Raw genomic sequence first — 14234 nt, forward strand, 5'->3', positions numbered from 1 at the left:
ATAGGAAGGAAGAAGAGGGAAGCAGCTTGTCTGACTATTTGTGGTAAGGTTCTTCTTCCTCATCTGTGGGTCATCACCACAGCACAGTTGATAGTAATAGATTGTGATAGATAGTTTTGTGTCAAGTTGGTGAGACTATGGTGATGAGTTGTTTGATCAAACAACATTAGTCTAAATGTTGTGGTAATTGTATCTTTAGGGTACAATTAACATTTACAATTAGTTGACTTTAAGTAAAGCAGGTTGCTCTTCATAAAATGGGTGGGCTTCATCTCATCAGTTGAAAACATCAAGAGAAAAAAGCTGAGATTTCCAAAAAAGACATTTTGCCTTCAGTCTGCAACATAAAAATTCTGTCTGTCTGAGTTTCCAACCTTCAGCTCAAGACCGCAATATCAGCTCTTACCTGAATCACCAGTGTGCTTGCTTGCCCTACAGATTTACCATGTTTCCCCGAGAATAAGACCAGGTCTCATATTAATTTTTGCTCCAAGAGATGCATTAGGGTTTATGTTCAGGGGATGTCATCCTGAAAAATCATGGTAGGGCTTATTTTCCAGTTCGGTCTTATTTTTGGGGAAACACAATAGTACTTGCCACCCCCAACAATTATGAGAGCCAATTCTTTAAAATCAATTCTTTCTTTCTGTCTGGAGAGATAGAAATTCTAATATTTCAGATTAGTTTTCTGGGGCGGGGAGGAGGAGGAGAGAGAGAGAAAGAGAGAGAGAGAGAGAGAGAGAGAGAGAGAGAGAGAGAGAGAGAGAGAGAGAGAGACTATACTACTGGTTCTGTTCCTCTGGAGAATCCTGAATAATACAGTAATATCTCAAATGAGGTATATTAAATGAGAGTTTTTATATACGAGGGGAGTTTCCGGATACTCCATCGGGCTGCTGCAAGAAATATTAGAACTTCTATCTATGAGGATTTTTTTAATCCAAAGATATAAAACAAGTTCTGTTTCACTAATGCTTAACATGCATTGAGACCAGCAACTTCCCTGATTCACATATGAGGTCATCATATTTCATGCACAAAACCTGAGGTTCATGGGGAAGAAGAGACATTCCACAAAGCAAAGAGCTTGCCAGTGACACCCTCCCACATTCATTGGCTTTGAGTGTATTCAGGATTTTTTGCAATTACCTATAAATACATTTAGGACTAAATGTATTTAAGGATGATGTTATTTTATTTTAGATAAGCAAACCCTGATACAATGGACAAATGGTTTCAGATGACCTTTGCAAAGAATACATGGGTTAAAGTGAATGCTAATAATGCAAGCATACACAAACAAGGAAAATGGAACAGCAGATAATTTTCATCTCCCTAGTATAAGTGCTTCATCTCTATTTCAAGGAAAAGATTAAACGTCTGAGACACCAATCAGAAATGAACAAGCTGCCAAAAAGCATTTCTAATTATCAAGAAGACTATTAGAAATATGGATTTTTAGTTACATCTTACCTTACATTTGCTTTGCTATGTAGTTGCTTTTCAAACATTCTAGGGTAAGTTGTTGAAACATAAATATCTTCTGATCCAATTCTGTTGCCTAGTTCTTTTATTCACTGGTACTGTATAAATAGATGGAGGGAGGGACGGATTATGAGACGATTTCAGAGTTTTAATCCTGGGCAAAAAGATGAGATGTGATGTACAAAGTTGAGAACTAAAGGGTGGATGATGTGTTTTGGGCAAGTTAAATCTGCGGTCAGAAGACATCTCAGGAAAAACACACACACACACACACAAACACACACGCACACACTAGTACATATAAAGATACATAATTAAAGAAAGAGTTCTTTTTTTTAAGTTTATTGAGGTGACAATTGTTAGTAAAATTACATAGATTTCAGGTGTACAACTCTGTATTACATCATCTATAAATCCCATTGTGTGTTCACCACCCAGAGTCAGTTCTCCTTCCATCACCATATATTTGATCCCCCTTACCCTTATCTCCCATCCCCCACCCCCTTACCCTCTGGTAACCACTAAACTATTGTCTGTGTCTAGGAGTTTCTGTTTCTCATTTGTTTGTCTTGTTCTTTTGTTGTTTTTGGTTTATATACCACATATCAGTAAAATCACATGGTTCTCTGCTTTTTCTGTCTGACTTATTTCGCTCAGCATTACACTCTCAAGATCTATCCATGTTGTCACAAATGTTCCAATACCATCTTTTCTTACCGCCGAATAGTATTCCATTGTGTATATATACCACAACTTCTTTATCCATTCATCTATCGAAGGACATTTTGGTTGTTTCCATGTCTTGGCCACCGTAAATAAAGCTGCAATGAACATTGGAACACACATGTCTTTATGTATAAATGTTTTCAGATTTTTTGGGTAGATACCCAGGAGAGGGATTGCTGGGTCATATGGCAATTCTATTCGTAATTTTTTGAGGAACCTCCACACTGCCTTCCATAACGGCTGCACCCGTCTGCATTCCCACCAACAGTGTATGAGGGTTCCTTTTTCTCCACAGCCTCTCCAACACTTGTTACTATTTGTCTTGTTGATGATAGCCATTCTGACTGGGGTGAGGTGATATCTCATTGTGGTTTTGATTTGCATTTCTCTGATGATTAGTGATGTTGAGCATTTTTTCATATGTCTATTTGCCATTTGTATGTCCTCTTTGGAGAAATGTCTCTTCAGGTCGTCTGCCCATTTTTCAATTGGGTTGCTTGTTTTTCTGTTGTTCAGTTGCATGAGTTCCTTGTATATTTTGGATATTAGCCCCTTATCGGAGGCACTGTTTGCAAAAATCTTCTCCCATTCAGTCGGTTGCCTCTTTCTTTTGCTGTGCAGAAGATTTTAAGTTTGATATAGTCCCATTCATTTATTTTAGCTATTACTTCCTTTGCCTTTGGAGTCAAGTTTATAAAATGCTCTTTGAACCCAAGGTCCGTAGGTTTTGTACCTATGTTTTCTTCTATGCAGTTTATTGTTTTAGGTTTTATGCTTAAGTCATTGATCCATTTTGAATTAATTTTGGTAAAAGGTGACAAATAGCAGTCCAGTTTCATTCTTTTGCACGTCGCCTTCCAATTCTCCCAGCACCATTTATTGAAGAGGCTGTGTTTTCTCCATTGTATGTTTTTGGCTTCTTTGTCAAAGATAATCTGTCCATATTTATGGGGGTTTATTTCTGGGTTCTCAACTGTATTCCATTGGTCTATGTGTCTGTTTTTCTGCCAATATCATGGTGTTTTGACGATTGTTGCCCTGTAGTACAAGCTAAAGTCAGGGAGTGTGATACCTCCAGCATTGTTCTTTTTTTTTAAGATTGCTTTGGCTATTTGGGGTCTTTTGTGGTTCCAAACAAATCTGATGATTTTTTGTTCTATTTCTTAAAAAAAATGCCATTGGGATTTTGATGGGGATTGCATTAAATCTGTATATTGCTTTGTGTAATACGGCCATTTTAACTATGTTAAATGTTCCAATCCATGAGCATGGAATGTCTTTCCATTTCTTTGTGTCTTCTTCAATTTCTTTTAAACATGTCTCATAGTTTTCAGCATATAGGTCTTTCACATCCTTGGTTAAGTTTATTCCTAGGTATTTTATTCTTTTTGTTGCAATTGAAAAAGGAATTATTTTTTATGTTTCTTTTTCTGAGATTTCATTGTTAGTATACAGGAATCCAATGGATTTTTGTACGTTGATTTTGTAACCAGCAACTTGACTGTATTCGTTTATTGTTTCTAATAGCTTTTTGGTGGAGTCTTTAGGGTTTTCTATATATAGCATCATGTCATCTGCAAAGAGTGACAATTTAACTTCTTCATTCCAATTTGGATGCCTTTTATTTCTTTCTCTTGCCTGATTGGTCTGGTGAGCACTTTCAACAATATTTTGAAAAGCAGAGGTGATAGGGGACAGTCCTATCGTGTTCCTGAATGTAGAACAAAGGGCTTCAGTTTTTCACCATTAATTATGGGATTAGCTGAGGGTTTGTCGTATATGGCGTTTATTATGTTAAGGTATTTTCCTTCTATACCTATTTTATTAAGTGTTTTAATCATAAATGAATGTTGTATATTGTCCAATGCTTTTTCTGTATCAATTGATATAATCATACAATTTTGTCCTTTTTTTTGTTTATGCGATGTATCACATTGATGGATTTGTGTATATTTAACCATCCTTGTGCCCCTGGGATGAACCCCAATTGATTGTGATGAATAATCTTTTTAATGCATTGTTGCATTCGATTTGCTAGAATTATTTTTAGGATATTTGCATCTGTATTCATCAGAGATATTAGTCTGCAGTTTCCTTTTTTTTGTGTTATCCTTACCAAGTTTTGGTATCAGGGTAATGTTGGCCTCATAAAATGAGTTAGGGAGTATTGTCTGTTCTTCAATTTTTTGGAAGAGTTTGTGCAGGATTGGTATTAGATCTTCTTTGAAGGTTTGGTAGAATTCACTAGTGAAGCCATCTGGTCCCGGACTTTTGCTTTTGGGAAGGTTTTGGATGACTGATTCAATTTCGTTACTGGTGATCGGTCTGTTTAGATTTTCCAGTTCTTCATGGTTCAGCCTTGGAAGGCAATATGTTTCTAAGAACTTGTCCATTTCTTCTAGGTTGTTGAATTTGGTGGCATATAGTCCTTCATAGTATTCTTGGATGATCCTTTGTATTTCTGTGGTGTCTGTGATAACTTCCCCTCTTTCATTTCTGTTTTTGTTTATTAGTGTCTTTTCTCTTTTTATCTTCGTGTGCCAAGGTTTGTCAGTTTTATTAATCTTTTTCAAAGAACTAGCTCTTTGCCACATTACTTTTTTCTATTGTCTTTTTGTTCTCTATTTCATTTAGTTCTGTTCTAATTTTTATTATTTCCTTTCTTCTGCTGACCTTGGCTTTCAGTTTTCTTCTTTTTCTAGTTCTTTAAGGTGTAATGTGAGGTTATTTATTTGGGATTTTTTTTATTTCTTGAGAATGGCCTGTAATGATATAAATTCCCCTCTTATTACTGCTTTCGCTGCATCCCAAAAATTTTGATAGGATGTATTTTCATTCTCATGTGTTTCTATGTATCTTTTTTATCTCTCCTCTTATTAAAGAAGGAGTTCTGTTTTGAAGAACTTGAAACAATGGACTTGTAAGTTCAAATTTCTATAATGGAAGTGTATTGCCACAATATGCTAAAACAATATGCTGTATTATGCCTTTAAAATATATATATATATTAACCATTGAGTACATTTATAAATGATAACACATTTTGAAGAGAAAGTGTCAGTTTCAAAGTGGTGGTACCTATAAAATTGCAAACACATGCCATTTTAATTGTATGTTTTTAAATAAAACATATGTTGTTGTTTTTTCAAAATGTTTTTTCTTGTGTCGACGAAAAACATCCAGCCTAAGAGAAAGCTTATAAGAGTTTATTTGACCCACACTGACAATATTTCTGGGAAGCAAAGTCTCAATGGATTGATAAAATGCTCCGCGAAATGGCGGTTTGCAGCTTATTTTATACATAGAATCAAAGGAGGAAGGTTACATGAAATCCATTGGTTATAGATTAAGGAGGTAAGAGAAAGCAAAGAGGGGAAATCTCTGGGATTAAATAAAAGTAATTTGGGGAGACAGGTACTTCTTTTACATAGGTGGGTGCAGGATAGTTAACAGTCTGCTTTTTACAGCACATAGAGATGGTAATAGCAGACAAGCCTAATAATGAGGAATTTTGCAGTTTATGGCTCTGGTCTGGAAAAAGGATTACTGACATTCCAAAGATGTTATCTTAGATGCAAAAAACAACAGACAGACCCACTTAAAGGCACAGATTAACTTTATGAAGGAAGCTAAAGATATGACTTCCCACCATGGCCCACTTATTTATGTAATTTTTTATGCTCACGCCATCTTATGTAGTTATTTTTAGTGTCCTGAGCTTTGTCAGGTTTAATATGTGGTCCTTTTCCATCCACATTTGCTTGTTTATAAAACTTACAAATCTGATATTTTAAAAGTGCATCCACATTATAGGTACTTGGCTTGGTGAGAAAATGATTATGCCATTGTCAGCTCAGCTTGGAAAAAAACCAGAGAACACTTGGGCAAATCACCTCGATTAAGCTGGGTGCATTTCATGACCCTGCAAAATCTGATCCCAGTGTACAGCAACATTTTGAGGCTGAGATCAAGTCCCTTTTTCCTTTGGCTTCTCCATGCTCCTTGCCTCTCCCCTGCCCAGACTTATTTCTCTCCCTGCTACACATAAGTCTACTGATTGCTGAAGTGTTTGACAGCAAGCAAAGGAAAATGTTTTAACTCAATCTAGATGAGGGTTTTGGGCCCCATGAAAGTTAACTAGTCTGAGTTCACCTTAGTCATTTAGCTTGGTCAAAATCTGCAAATGTCATACAGTAGCAATGAGGGTACAGTATCCTATGTAACCAATGTGCACACCCCGAAAGCACTGATTGTGCAGATCTTGTTCTCTAAAAACAGAAAAAGAAAAAAGAAAAAGAAAACATCCCAAATCACACAGTAGTAGCAGGCAAAATATCTGATTACAGAGTCTAAAACTACTTTGTGTATGTAATTTTTGAAGAGAAAAAAATTACAAGCCAGCAGCAATGAAGTGCTTAGTGCAAGATTTCAGTTTTCAACCTTATAGCTATTGCATTTCAATCTGAGCAGCAGGAAGATTCTGCTGATCCTAAGCTAAGGAATGTCAAGAAGGAAATGGCTTTCTTTCTTCTTTTAGCAGGCGGTTTTTGTTTTAAAAATGAAGAGCCTCAAACCTGGCTGGAATCCAAAGCATGTCACATAATCCTGATCTAGAGATATGCAGTGAGAATTCCCAGCCCCCAAATATTTGATTAGAGCATATGTAAATGGTGCTATGTTCTTGGCATGGCTGAATCAGGAATGACAATGTGGATTATGATGTTCTTATGCAATTGAAGGTGATTATTACTAGTTTATTTTCCTCAAAGGAAGTAAAACTTGTATAGGCAGGAGGCTTGATGCTTCTTGGTATGGCAGATAATTTCTGCTGATATTCAATAATGAATTATACAATGAAATGTAGCAGTTCATCACATTCTATATGCATAATTTAGATTTCTTGAAAATTTCATAGCATAGCTAACACTGAAATATGTAGTCACTGAAAGAAATACCTAGCAATATTTTATTGACCCCAGTTTCTGAGGGCTATAGTAACTAACCCTGAGTCCCAAGTCAGAAAATTACATTTCAGAGTCTCAAAAATGTAAGACAATCATTTAGAAATGGCATAGCAGCCAAAACATGAAACAGGCACATTTTCTTGTTATATAGTTAGTTGACAAGAAATTTCAGCTTAAATTCAAGAGTTTGCAGAAAAACAATTCCATATTCTCATTAATGTCTCTGGTTTGATCCCATGGACCTGACTATACAGAGTGGATGCCCTAACCCCAATACAAATATAGTTAAAATAATGCTAGGCAATGCTTTTCTTATGATAGTGATAAAGACACACAAGAGACAGGAATTTACCAAGAAAATGATATTGCTTTGATTTAACACAAAGAAAAATGGAAATATATATATATATATATATATATATATATATATATATATGTTACAACTTACCATCTACAGAGAATTATTGTTTATCTAAAAGAGATGAAAATCCTGCGGGTGTTGGCATTTCATGTATGTCTCATACATGATTGGAATAACAACCAGAAACATGTTTATATCCCAAAGTTGCCAGTTTTCAAAAAAAAACACACACAAAAAAAACAAAACACATGAAATTCTTCTGAATTAGCTCCAGAAGTAGTTAAAATATTGAATTAAAAGTGTTTCTTACTCATAAGAATAAAGATTGGGAAGGTATAGAAACTGAGTGCAGATATGAACCAGGCTTGCCTGGAGGTAGAAATGTATGCAACGTCTCAGAACAGACAATGGAAAACTAATGAGGTAAAAAGTCTGTCATGATTGTGATCTGATTTTCACAGATTAAACTAATGTCAATGAGGAGAAAAGAAGAGTGAATGAGCCTAAATGACTTTGAGACACTTGCAAACAGTTTTATTTCCAGTGAAATAGTGTTTAGGCATTATTTTATATGGCGATTTACAACAGAAGGAATGGAACAGGGATTTGGGAAGAGGTAGTGTTGTACTCTTTCCTCACAACCTCTCCCCACTAAGAGTATGCATCCTTATAAACCCCCATGGCAGCCATGTCACAGGAAGGAATTGTCCACTGATCCCTCTGCCTGTTTTATAAATGATATAATTCTGTTGATAAGAAAATAAAATCATTGAAGCTGGAAGTTGTACCCCAATCTTTAGAAAGAGAGATCTCTAGTAACTAACATTTTGCAGCACATTTGTGCAGTACATGGGTTGCAATTCTTGGCAGAATTCTAGGGGCTATTTTTGATTCATTCATTTTATTCTCACTTCCTTGGGCCCTTGATCTAATATTTATGGATATATATTTTACTCAGCATTCAATTCAAGTGAGGTCCTCTTGTGACCAACTGAAATTTTTGACTGACAACCCCATATAAGGAAACATATTCCCATTCCTATGGGCAATACCTATAAAACAAAGTAGTAAACCATTCTCTAAAGGCTAGATAGAATGAAGGAGAGATAAAATACTTAGGACTTGAAATCTTTTGCTACCATTTAGGAAACAATAAAAATGAAATATTGATCACTGTAAGACAATTGCACTATTTGAGCTCTCTGATAATCAATCATGGATGTGATAAATATGAACACTGTATTTCAAAGTTTAAGCATATTCAATTAAATGTCTGTTAGCTTACTTAATAGGGCTTCATCTTGCTAGAAAACAGTTTGATTTCCATGGAAATACATTTTGATTTTAAACGAAAAATCACAATGGAAGCAGGGTAACAAACTCAAGTTGAATTTTTCACGATTCCTTGTTTCCTTTTTATTAAATGTCAGGTTTATTGAGCTATAATTTGCATATAGTAAAATTATCCCTTTTGAGTGTGAGTTTTGACAAACACATGAAATCATGTAACTGCCACAATCAAGATATAGCACAGTTCCCTCACCTGCAAAAATTTCCTCCTGTCTCTTTTTAGTTGATGCCCTCCCTTCCACTCCCAGCAACTGCTGATCTGTTGTCTGTACTATAGTTCTATAATTTTATGTTTTCTAAAATGTCTTATCAATGAAATCACACAATAGCTTCTTTCATTTAGTCTAGCTTCTTTCATTTAGTATAAATGTATTTGAGATTTATATATGTTGTATGTTATCAGTAATGCATTTCTCTTTACTGCTGAATAGTATTACAATTGGTTGCACTTTTAAAATAGAAAAAAATCTGGTGGCTAGTCCTTCCATTTTGTGGTCAAGAGCAGACAGAGCCTCTATTTTATGGCAAAGGGACCCTCTCTGTAAACTCCCAAACGAAAAACCACTGTACAACATCTTTTAGCCTAGGAAAACCCAAACCAAAGAAACATGATGTTTATATGTTTGGACTGTGTTTTCATACCATTTTGGGGATAATTCCAATGAGACAAGAATGACTGAAACCGAAGTAGGTACCAAACTAAAGTTCTAATGATACCAGAGATTTAGTTTTTTTTTAAAAATAAACCTAGGTAGATAAATAATTTGACATTTATGGTGTCAACGAAAAAACATCCAGTCTAAGAGAAAGCTTATAAGAGTTTATTTGAGCCAAACTGACGACAATTGCTGGGAAGCAAAGTCTCAACGGATTGAGAAAATGCTCCAGAAAATGGCCATTTTGCAACTTATTTTATACATTAGAATCAAAAGAAGGTTACATGAAATCCATTGGTTGTAGATTAAGGGGGTGGGAGAAAGCAAAGTGGGGAAATCTCTGGGATTGGATAAAAAGCAAAATGGAGAGACACACACTTCTTTTATGTTGGTGGGTACAGGATAGTTAATAGCATTTTACAGCACATAGAGATGGTATTTGGGGAAGAAGGTAACAATGGGAAATTTTGTAGTTTCCTGCTCTGGTGTGGTGGATTGTGGCCCCTGGGGAGATTATTCTAACATTCCAAAAAGAGTATGTTATCTTAGATGCAAAAAGACAACTGACAGGCTCACTTAAGGTAAAGACTGACCTTTGCCAAGGAAGCTACAGGTCAAAGATGTGCCTTCCTTGCCATGGCCCACCTTAGTTAGGAATTTTTATGTTCACGCCATCCTATATGGTTATTTTCAGTCTCCTGAGCTTGTCAGGTTTAACGTGTGGCCCCTTTTCCGTCCAGAATGGTTTTCTGGGGAAAAAAGAAAAAAGAAAAAAACCATTTGGAGAAACAGTGCACATATTTGTCTAGCATTTTCTAATATTTGAAGCACTTATCACACATGCTATCTCATTTAATTCTCACAGTGACCCTTGGGGCCAGGTGGGAGATATTACTCATAATTTACAGATGAAGAAGGTGAATCTGAACACATGGCGGCTTGCTAAAGGTAAAACAGTGGACAATTGTCAACACTTTCTTGAAAGCCTGAGATTCCTGAATTCTGACCTAGTGGAAACTGACAAGACCAATTCTGAGTAATGAATTTAAGCACGAGTAAACATTGTCAAAGGTTAGTATTTAGGACAGTTGTAGTAGCTAAACTCACAGGAAAATTCAGCCGTGAATCTCTTGTTAATTTATAAAAGATTGGAACTTTAAAAAAACAACAACAATCTCACCATATTATTAGGCTAAGCACTTCTAAAACAAATAAGCAAACAACGACGTATTGTAAATTAGACCATTTTGGAATTTGTGCAATTTAAATGGTTGAGTTATTTTATGTTAGGGAAGTGACTGCACAATATTCATTAGCTAATTTTTATGATGTTTTGTTTTTTTTAAAACACATTGGGTCAAATTACAATTTCAGAGATGCCTGCAGAATTTTAATTAACTTAATAGGTTTAATTTCAGTTCTTTATATTGTGGCTTCTTTTTGATTCAGGGAGGTGTTTAGCTTTGTAATTCCCCCTTTGTGAGGGAAGAAAATAGGTCTTTGCAGGCTGAGTAATATACCCACATTCTCACAATGAATTGTAGAATTGGTGTGGGTTTTATGAAAGTGAGGTTTCTGCCCTAATAATTTGGCCAATGGTGGTAAAATTGGTGACATCCAGATTTGTCCCATTGAGTGGCTTATTTATGTTTAACTTCCCCATTCTTTTACCCAAACTCCTCATCCTCTTTTTGTCTTGTAGTGGTGTAAGAATCATGGGAAGAACAAAGACCTGAGTATATTAAATGAACTTATTAAAATATCCACTAGAAAATTTTGTAATAAACCCTCAAATTTTAGTGTTTTATATATATATATATATATATATATATATATATATATATATATATATATATTTATGGATGTGCATGTCTCACCAAAGCTTTGCAGGCTTTAGCATTAATTGTCACCATCCTCCTGGGAGTAAGTAGTAGTATTTATAAACCAACGGGTTTATTTAAATTTAGTTTTTCATATGCATATGATTTTTACTCAAAGGAAGTAACACTTCATAAGACATAACCTTCCTGTGTCCTTTTGATATCTGAGGATTTCAGGTTTAAGTATAAATATATAGCATCTCACAAACTGCATTAGGTTTAGAAACTCCCAGAGAAATAGTCACCTTTAGCATTTTAGAGCTATATTACTTGTCTTGTGGATCTGTAGTTTAAGAGAAAAATATATTAACAGGAGCTAGGGAGAACCGGATGCTTAACACAAGCAGCTGTTAAGTATAAAATGGCAGTCATTTGTAGTTTGCTAAAAATCTTGATATGGTTCTCAAAGAATTTTTAGTAAGACATTAAACACTTTTCATCTCTGCATCTGATTTCTACATTTGCGTATTCTCCCTACAGAGCCCTATCAAGATTCATAAAACCAATAAAATATATTTTTGGAGAAAGCCAAAATGTATTTGAAGGAATTAGGGTTGATTTGGGAGATATAATGCTGGTGTTACAGCAAATTAGTTCTGTTAAATATGAGTATGACGAGTGTTCTGTCTACTGTTCTTCAGTAAAATATATGGTCATGTGTATGCATGTACACAAGTGCAGTGCACTTACGTAGAAAGCTGCTTGCACCTATCAGTAGGTGTTTAATCACAGTAAGGTTGCAACGAAAATAAATAATTGGCCAAGAACAATAGATTTTTTTGTAGAAGCTGTAGACATCAGTACAGTAGAAGATATATTTCTCATATTCAAGCCTTCTATATTGTTTACACAACAAAGTTATTATGCTAATTACATGGTAATATGCTCCCCCTGAGGACTTTCTATGTTGATAACATCTATTTGAGAATGCAGACTTGGAGCCAATATGTGATTATTACTACTTCAAAATGATATGATCAGAATGACAGTTTTGCTTTCTAAGGAAGTCCTTACTCGGCCCTTTAGTGCTGGGTGAGGGGCTTAACAGTGAATCCAGGAGAGTTTTGGGGCATTTTTTTATTTCATGCTGTTTTAAAACAATGTGGGGCTGGACAACATTTTGGATTAAGAGTTAAGTCTAAGACTCTGTGTGTGTGTCTGTGTGTGTGTGTGTGTGTGTGTGTGTGTGTGTGTGTGTGTGTTTATGCGCGCGTTCACACTAATATGTGTGCAACTTCGCTAGGGGGAGCTCTTGGCTGGCTGTTCAGAGGCATGGTCATTGTCTGTAAAAGACAATTTTTCTTTGTTTGAAAATTTACAAATCATCAATGAAAATGCCACAGATATGGCAGAAGTTTTGGGGCTAAGTCACTGGCTTCCAGTTCTGCCTTCAGGTGGAGATGACGGTGTTGATTTGTTTGTCCTCTCTGCCCGTTGCCCAGCAATTATTTTTTGTATGTTCCCATTATTTAGCAGATTTCAGAGCTACTGTAAATATTTCTTTTCACCCAAAGAAAGAGCTTCTCTGCAGTCTGTTCCTTCAGAAAATCTCTCCACAAAAGCTTGGTGGTAGCAATGAAAAAGTATACATGTACAAAAGCCTTTGTTTTCCAATCTGAACTCAGATTGACTAATTAAATGATGATAAATAGAAACATGATTATCATGAATAACATCAATATGCTGATTTAAAAATTGGAAACTTTGTGATTGCAAATGTATCTGATTAAAAGAGTCATGGTCAACTGAAGAGAGGGAGGAATGGTCAGCTGAAGAGATAGAAAAACTGTTTGAAAATCTTTATAATGTAATAACTTTTGGAAGAAAAAGAGATAATGGTGACACTGGCTTGGAAAATTTTATTGTCTTTATTCTCCAAATGTCCTCCTATCCCTCACCAGTTTTTTTCTTTTTAAACTGGAGGAAAAAATAAAGCAAAATGCTTCTTTCCCTACCATGTTCCTTTCCTTTTTTTTCCTCTCTAATGATATTTGGCAGGCTTGGCTGTGTAATGCTTGACTGGTTTTATTGTTGTCTGTTCCCAGTGGGGAATAGTTGACACTGCTCTCTGTTTTCAATTGATATCCATTTTCAACAATATTGCTTTCTATTAGATTCCTGCACAGTTTGTGTCAAGCAAACTGAACATTTACTGGGCTGACCTCAAAGCCTTTAAATCAACAAACACTAGAATAAACAAAATATACATTTTAAAGATGAGATGTTTTCAAATGCTCCTTTTAAAATTATTATTTTTAAATGCACTGTGAACTGCATATTAAAGAATATTATATTGCCACTTTCAGCAAACCATTTTATTTATTTATTTTCACACATTAAACATTGGAAGAATAGTTGTATACACTACCTAGGCAAGGTTAAAAGCAATTTAATGTTCCATATTTAGCAATTACTCCTTCAAAACAATAAAGCATGTTTGCTCATTGCGTTTTAATGTAGATGTAGTTAATAGTATAATACTGAGCACAACAACTGAGTCTGACAAACAAGAAGACAGACAAACATTTCAAAGCTTCCTCAGTGGTCAGGGGCTCTGCTTTAGAATCAAGGGGTAAAAAATTGAATTCAGCCATAAAGAAAGCCAAATAGCCAATGAATTACATAATTTTTTCTAACATCTTTTCTTCAATTTGCTAAGCAAAGTTTTCAGAATCTGAATCGTATACCTTACATACATCATAGCGAATCTAGCTGCAGTTGGCATATAGGAAAGAAGATGTTTGGTTTTTGGAAATAAGAAATCTATTATTAACAAAGTAGAAAAAGATTGGTTTTATGATGAGCACCTCAG

This window comes from Rhinolophus sinicus, chromosome 6 (assembly GCF_057876585.1).
Source record: "Rhinolophus sinicus isolate RSI-liver-muscle chromosome 6, RSI-T2T, whole genome shotgun sequence".
Taxonomy (NCBI): domain Eukaryota; kingdom Metazoa; phylum Chordata; class Mammalia; order Chiroptera; family Rhinolophidae; genus Rhinolophus; species Rhinolophus sinicus.